At 46.9% G+C, this 7,782-nt stretch overlaps 1 long non-coding RNA gene across 4 annotated transcripts in view; it reads right to left on the bottom strand.

Moving 5' to 3' along the window:
• The window catches only part of LOC147755683 (uncharacterized), a 14,267-nt gene extending 6,542 nt beyond the window's left edge, over positions 1-7,725 (bottom strand). The window contains exons 1-2 of one of the 4 annotated variants that reach the window (XR_015329495.1): positions 7,618-7,725; positions 665-892 (exon numbers count right to left, since the gene is read on the bottom strand). This is a non-coding gene — a long non-coding RNA (uncharacterized LOC147755683). Of the gene's footprint in view, positions 1-664; positions 2,612-7,349; positions 7,554-7,617 lie in introns of those variants that run through there. The other 3 variants (XR_015329496.1, XR_015329497.1, XR_015329494.1) reach the window with 3 other exon arrangements.
• Positions 7,726-7,782: the final 57 nt, after the last annotated feature.

Below are 7,782 nucleotides of genomic sequence, written 5' to 3'. Positions count from 1 at the left end.
TATATATAAGAAAAGAGGATCTCGCAGTACCATTTTGCTCTGTAAGCACGGCCTCAGTCACGGCTGAGATATAGCAATCTCTTCGAAACAAAACGTACGATCTCGATACCTCTCGTGGTCGTATGATCGACACGATCATTTCAGCGGCTAACAAACGGAGATTTGTGGAGGCAGCTAAAGACCAAAGAAGATAAATATGAATGGTCTCTGTTCAGGCAAAATTAGACAATGCGACGTGACAATCCATAGGCAATGCTCGCACTGATAAGTTGTCATCGAGTGCAGCGTTTTGGGCGCTATAGAACCCCGACCGTTATTCTACTTCATCGCATCAGATGAATGAGGCTAAATCACATCGGTTACACTGCGCACCTTCATCCAGTTCCTCTGACTTCATCCGAATATTTAACAAAAGTTGTCATTCTTCTACACCGAAGTATTTCGCTGACAGATGCCAAATATAGTCACAGATTCGTTGTTTATGAGGTGACATTAGCAGACAATCGTTTGTAAAAGGTGTTAATCTTTAGCGCCAATTTTGACCATCGAAAAAGTAAAATTTGAGTATCTGATTGGGATTGACTTAGCAGCATACGATCGAATTGAAGTGACACTTACTGTAGGGCCCTGACACTATAAACTGTTATGTTATTCCCTAGCTTACCTGTCATACTTGTTTTGCGCGAATCCTTCAAATGGTACTTCATTGACGTTGCAAGGTTAAGAACTCCCTGTTTGAGACGTAACGATATTCGTTTAAGTTCGTTACGAGTTACCGCTGGTTTTGTTGAGGAGGAGGACGCTGCGATGATTACAGCCCCTGGCCTCATTCGACCGCCGATGACTCAGCTCGTCTTGACTTGCAAACGGCTTTGGCTGGTTGACGACGAACCTGCAAGTAACGACACCATCTAAATTTTGATCCATATCGCCTGTACGAACATTTCACATAGTTGTCATAAGGCTGAAACACGTGAATGAGCGTTCTCCGTTAGCCTTTGCTCACGTCCCGCCCGTCGCTAGCCTGTGCAGGCCCTCCGCCGAGGTCTTCACCGGCGCTGCTCGTCTTCATAGCGAGCATCAACGTATTGCAATACACATTCACAAACACATCACCGCTACATCACACTACGACAGCTGTTGTCATCACTTCACATCAAGCACGTTAACATGCACGTCGCCGCGACTCTGCCAACTGACCACCGCTGCCACTGCCCGACGACTCCGCACCACTGAGATCAGTTGTTGTCGGCCTTTGCCTGCGGCTGCTGCCGCTGCTGCTGCTGCTGCTGCTGCTGCTGCTCGCCAGTCAGTCAGCGGAGTGACGCGGAGCCTACGAGAGCGTCATCGATTGGGCCCCCACTCGCACACACTACTGTTTCAACTACTTGTACTACTGCTCAAACGCGGTGGTGCTGCCGCCACCACCGCCGCCGCTGCTGCTGCTGCTGCTGCTGCTGGAGGTACAGCCAGCGGTACACCGTGCTCCCTTCTATTGCTGCTGTGTCTGATGATGTTGGAGGGAGGTGATGCCGGAGGCGGCGGCGGTGATGGTGGTTGAGAGAGGCTATAGTGTGGCGCAGTGGAGTCGATGGTGGCGCTGAGTGTTGCTGGTTGTATTGCTGCTGCTGCTGCTGCTGCTGATCGTTGTTGCAGTCGAAGAGAAGGGGGCGCAGCCTTCTCTAGAGAGAAGAGCCTATCCATCGTACGGGCGGCCATCAGTGCCGAAATAGAACAGCAGAAGCAGAGACTTGGCTGTCTCTGCTGGCTCAACGATCCAGCGACTCACAGCAGACAAGCTGGCGAGCCCTGTCAGAGAAGCCCGACTACAGCCAATAGGCCCAGCAAAGGCAATAAAGGCGGCAGCAGCGATAGACAGACAAACAGAACGAGCGGCCGAGAGGGCGCAGGAGGCTGAGAGGTGCTGTCGCTTTACTGCTGCTGCCGCTCGTTTCCAATCTTGGTTGCTTGGTTCAAGTCCTTTGCTACTTTCGTTCGTTGCCGGCTGGCTGCTCGCTGCTTCGCGAGCTAGAGCAGCTCCGCAACAGCAGTCTTGGCGCGCCCACTAGCGTTAACACTAACCGCGCTGAGCACCGGGCAGGCAGTCACAGTCCGCCCGATCGCCATTGGCCGGCCGTCGAGTGCTTGCTTGCGAGCTGGCCGCCTCGATCGGTTCGGCTCGCCTACAATGTCTACTGCTACTCGTTTTGACTGTGGCACTCGACCGCCATCAAAGCGTTCTTCTCGATCCTACACTGTAGACCAGCTTCTCCGATGTTGTCGCAGATTGGCGACGGCGTGCCTCTATTCCGCACGACAGCAGTAACAGTAGCCGATAACTGACTCGCACATCGCGCCGCAGTTCGAAGCCAACGCATGCCGCGTTCACTGCTCCACCGACATCTCGAGCTGGCTGTACCATCGAAGTGTTGCTGCGTCGACATTGTGCCTGCTGCTGCTGCTGCTGCTGCCGCCGCCGCCGCCGCCGCCGCCGCCGCCCCGGCGTGATCAGCCGCATCGCATAGATCAACCTAGCTGCCTCGCCGGTTGGCTGAATGTTCGTCTGGCCTTCTCAGGCACAAGCTGGCTGAAACTGTAGCCAGGCCTGAACAGGGAGATGCAGCCTATCTCGCCTGTCTCGCGAACCAAGCTATCGACAATCGCGTCTACCGCCGATTGCGCAGATACCAGGTTATGGCACCATTCATGCAAAAAGCTGCACCATAAAGAGAAAAGACTCCTAAGCAAAAAAGCGGACCGAGGCTGCAACAACTGCATACAACAACTGGCCCTAAAATGCGTTTAGCAAGGGGTGAGGCGATGTTGGAATCATAATCTTTATAAAGGTAAAAATAGACCGAATAAGGTTCGAGCTTCCTGGAGGAAGATTCGTTGCTGACCCTCGCCGTCAGCTAGCGACAGTGATTTTTCCAAAACGCTTTTAACGAGACTCTTTTGAACTACGAGATCATAAATAGTAAAACTTAGTTCTAACCCATTTTCGGTTATACATATAGAATACAGCGGATTAAGCACGGTTTCTAACCCTTGTTTCCGTGTTGCTCGCACTAATTTCTCCTCGGTAGAATAAGAGTTTTTGTAGAACTTCACTACGATGGCTAGCTCTTAGCGATGATGGCGAAACTAGAACAACCCGAATAAAATCAAATCGATTACGCCTATATACTTAAGGACATTAGGAAATGAAGAAGGAGTCAACTATGTCGACAGAGCAGATCTTCAGCGAGACTGCGACGAAGTTCATCATCAGCCGCATTTCCGAAAATTTTAAGCATATATAAGCTTATTATTACTGCTACCAAAACGACGCTCGACTCTCCATAATCGTCGTGGTTCCAAGCTGTCTTATCGCATTCAGGAGGTTGGTCGACAAAGGTAATACGAGGTTAACCTGCTGTAGTCGGAACCGGGGATGGAAAAACAACTGGAATCGTTGGGTAGAAGGAGGATTGGGGGGTAGACGCTCAATGGCTCGGCACACTGCCGATGGCCGGGTCTATAGTCACGATCCTTTTCGTTCGTACTGACTCCCTTGTGCCCGACTCTTTAGTCAGTCAGCTGGTTGGACCTCAACCTTCATTAATGCTGCCATCGCTAGCGCACCTTCGCCGCCACGCGTCCCTCTACTCCTCATACCCCAGCTCATCCCCTCTGAATCCGTCCTTTCTGTGCTTCGTCCCCGCTTGCAACCATCAGCCGACCGACCGACCCGCAGATCGACCGTCCGCCCGCCTGCCTGCCCGCCAGCCAGCCATTCGGATCGCTGCTGATGTGTAGATTGGAATTAAGACTGAACCGCTCCTCCTCCTCTTTCGTCTCCAGCACCTCTTATTCCTGTCGTTCGCTCCCCGCACAACTATATAGCCAACGTTTTCACCACTATCGCTGCTGTAGCCGCACATGAACGCTTTGGCGTACACTCATCTGGCGTCGGTTTCTCCCTTTGGCATTGCCATACACACGAAAAGCGGCGGTTGCTGGGAGCTTGCAAGCTGTCCCTGACCCGCCACCGATCTCGTCCCCTTTCCGAGGCCCAAAAGGCTCTGGCGAAGTCTCGGGTCGTGACTGGCTACGGTTTAGTCAGACCACACTCACACCAAGCAGACGCCCTATTCCACCATTCTGATCGATATAAGGAACGAATGGGCGCGCAGCGCAGACGCGCCGGCGCAAATGCACCAAAGCCACCTGTGCAATGGGCCTCGTTGCTGCAAGAGCAGCAGCAGCAGCAAGAGACAAAGAACCAAGGGGACTTGTTCACTCGCTGAATATTACCATCAGGTATTTTATCGTTCGAGACATAATGATTCAAGCGAATCTGTATATAGCCTTAATAAAAACTAGCATATAAATACTGGAACTAAATAGAAGTCTTTGATCCGCCTGCATAACACGGCTGGCTGCCAGTCACCGAACAGTTAGCATCTCCCTTCTCTATATGTATGTACGAATATAAATATTGGTATATTTAACTAATCGGACAATCCTGTACATATTTGCATAGGTGATAAACAGCTGCTTATCTATCATGGTCCAGCAGCCGACATGTTGTCATGCCACCAAGTAGTGTGGCATATACCGTCGTACAGGGGATGGCTTAAATTACGCACCCATGATTTTGGTACGAGCTTTAATAAGTGTTGTTTTCTTCATTTTATCCCGCTTATCGTGTAATTTGTCACTGGTGGCGCTTGAGACAACGACCCCTGCCTTTCTCAGCCAAAGGCTTAACCGTGCAAGCAACTACGCTCTGTTTTCTATTATAGTAACCCCAATCTAAGTTAAATATCGGGAAGGACCAGTTCTGGGTTAACATTGCTTTATGCACAGGGAAACAAACTATAACAATGTAATAAAAATGTTTAAATAACAACAAGAATGTCTACAGCCCAAAATGTACATGAATGAGATCTTGAATGCTTATCGTCTCGATATTACGATTTTTGCGATATGATCACCACCACCACCACCACCACCACCACCACTAAGATTTTTCAGCAGGGACAAATAAAATTGCTTCGCGCTATTGTCAGTCATACAGGAAAATGGCAAACTCGAGAAGAAACCGTCCGTAGAAGCCATCATGGTGTCTTGTTCTTTTTCAGCTTAAACTAACGCCATCAAATTAGCATTTTGAATGTTACCACTGAATGTTGCTTGCGTCAACTGGGGCCTGTTAGAGATCGCAATGATTTTGTAATAAATTCTGCAGGAACCTTGATGAACCTGATGTAAGACGCTCCACGCGATCGTGTACCGCAAGCGACGCTTTCGTAATATGAATGCTTTAGAGCGGACAACCTCAGAAAAGTACGGATATAAGATCGTTCGTGGCTATTCATTTTCGGGTTTATATCGGACTGCCGAGTGTCTGTCGTAGGTGAAAGCTAAGCGAAGGCTCTGTTACATGTACAAGGCGCTGTTTTCTCTAGACATTTTCTTTCGGGTAAAAAACTGCTTTTTTTTCCAGGAGCACTTTAATAAACCTCCAGGAGAAAGACCAAAGTACGTACATTAATTTAACCCTATTTGCGGACACGGTTTTCAACACACCTATATGTACTTTCAGCGCTTTCTAACTGCGGTGCCCACTGAATTTATACCTACCTGTTTTAATCCCAAGTCGGATTTCCAACTATATAAACATACCGACACGCCATTTGACCACATTTTTCATAGCAAGACCATGTTATGATAGAGGTAAAATCTAATAGCAGAAACTTGGTTTATAATACTAACAAGTGGACACGACGAAATGTTTTCCTGACTATATTTCGAAAAGTCCAACTTGGTATCTCTGCAATTTTTCGAATATTTGAACGACTGTTGTTAAGCTATTATACCTTCGCCTGTTAGAGGCTGCATTTTCCAAAGCAAATTGTATCGTGTAGTAGTTGCTCTCGATTATATGACCACTATCTTGGGAGCTATATCGAACAAGGCGAGGTGGGGCTAGAAAGGGGCACTGTATAAGAAACAGAATGCTAACGATATTTAGGTTGGCGGAGAAAAATATTTAATTTCTCTCTGCTTATTTATATAAAAGCAGCCAAACAGGATCATGGCTCTTCTTCGAAAGATAACCAGCTGTTCACCAGTTTCGTTTTAAATGATTGACTTTTCCTAACCTGATTAGTAACCCACCTCCTTCAGCGTTATGAGACAATGCTTTTTTTTGCTGTCGGCTGCGAAAAAGAAAATCATCTACGAAAATCTTGAATAATGTGTTTCTGTCAATGGTCTCGCTGAACAATTTACGTCTCAAATACTCCCATCAGTTCTTATCGGAGAGGAACGTGTGAACCTCGATCGCCTTTTTTTTTAAACTTCGACTAAATGCAAGACTGTTGTTTATTTTTTGGCGAAGTTTGCCAAAACCTTCAGTTGTGCGGTCTTTCTGCTTATCGGAGACATCCGCTAAGAAAGTGCACTTGCTCCGCATCTATGAACGTACGCCTGTAAATTGCAGTTGGAAATGATTCTCGCAAATAGACAAATCATTGTTTGATTTATGTAACGCTTGTAAGGTACAATACCTTACTCTTAACCACTGCCTATTTTCCTAGGCTGATAGCCTGTAGATTTGAAGTGACACCATATGCAAAGCATCTGAAAAGTTGTTTGCTTATGAAATTCTACAAACTAAAACGCGCCGTTATAATAATATAAACCCTTCCAGAAACTGAAGCCTGAATATGATACCTTAATTAGGAGAAAAAGAATTTACAATCAGTAACATGGCGTGATCAGGATACATATGCTGGCCATGTAGTCGCATGACATGGCAGATATGCCTTCAAATCTGTACTGGTTTAGACTCATGTTAACATAAGCCTAACTAACGCTGTAACGTCGCAAGGTTATAACAGGAAGTTAAGGATGACAACAGGCCAATAGTGTTTCGGATAAATTCGCTGCATCAGTTTTAGTGGAGAACCTCTAATGTCTACAGGCGTAATCGTTTAACTTGCTGGCTGCAGAAGACACGACTAAAAAGATCACCAATCACGACAAGCAGACCAGCCTAGCAGTTCTTAGTTTCCTGGGCCTAAAAGTTACAGCATCAATGTTACGTCAATGACGTCCTTGAAGGTATGGTCGTTTACTATGCGCCCCAAACTCGGCCAGATAGGTCTTCGATATCAAGCGATCGTTACACAATGATTTGGTAAAATATAAGCGCTACTATTACTATATATATATATACAATATGTATATATAAAGATGTTACGTTGCTTTGCAATACTGGTTAGCAGTCCATTCGAACTACTAAAACTAGGCGAATAACGCAGTGAAATGTCTACGCCATTTTTAAAAGGTGTTCTTACTCAAGGTTGCCAAGCAGCGTTTAACGTCGTCGGATGGAGCGTAATTCCGCGTGTACCGCTTAACGATTGAAGCAAAGCCTACTATTCTATCTAAAACGTACGACAGCAGTCCATTCTGGCATTTTGACGTCAAATTCTCATTTGCAAGAGCTACCTGCTAATACGACGGTGTTTCGAAACGAGATTATCAGTAGTAGTAGTATAACCGTAAAGATGGCGTCTGCACAGATGAGATGATCAGGCCCAATTTAAATTTTTTTGACCGTACCTGATCCGGTGCTGGACACTAAAAATGTCACACTTGTGGCGCTGAAAACACAACATATCCGATCGACTGAACGCGCAGAGGTCGTTGATCTGTAAACTGAGAAGCGTGAAGTTGCTTTGCCAAAAACGGCGGCAGTTTCGATTCTCGAAAAGCATAATGTATTAT

The sequence above is a fragment of the Varroa destructor genome, unplaced genomic scaffold, assembly GCF_002443255.2.
Source record: "Varroa destructor unplaced genomic scaffold, Vdes_3.0 BEIS01000005.1, whole genome shotgun sequence".
NCBI classification, from domain to species: Eukaryota; Metazoa; Arthropoda; class Arachnida; order Mesostigmata; family Varroidae; genus Varroa; species Varroa destructor.
This window is presented reverse-complemented; position numbering and strand designations above follow the sequence as displayed.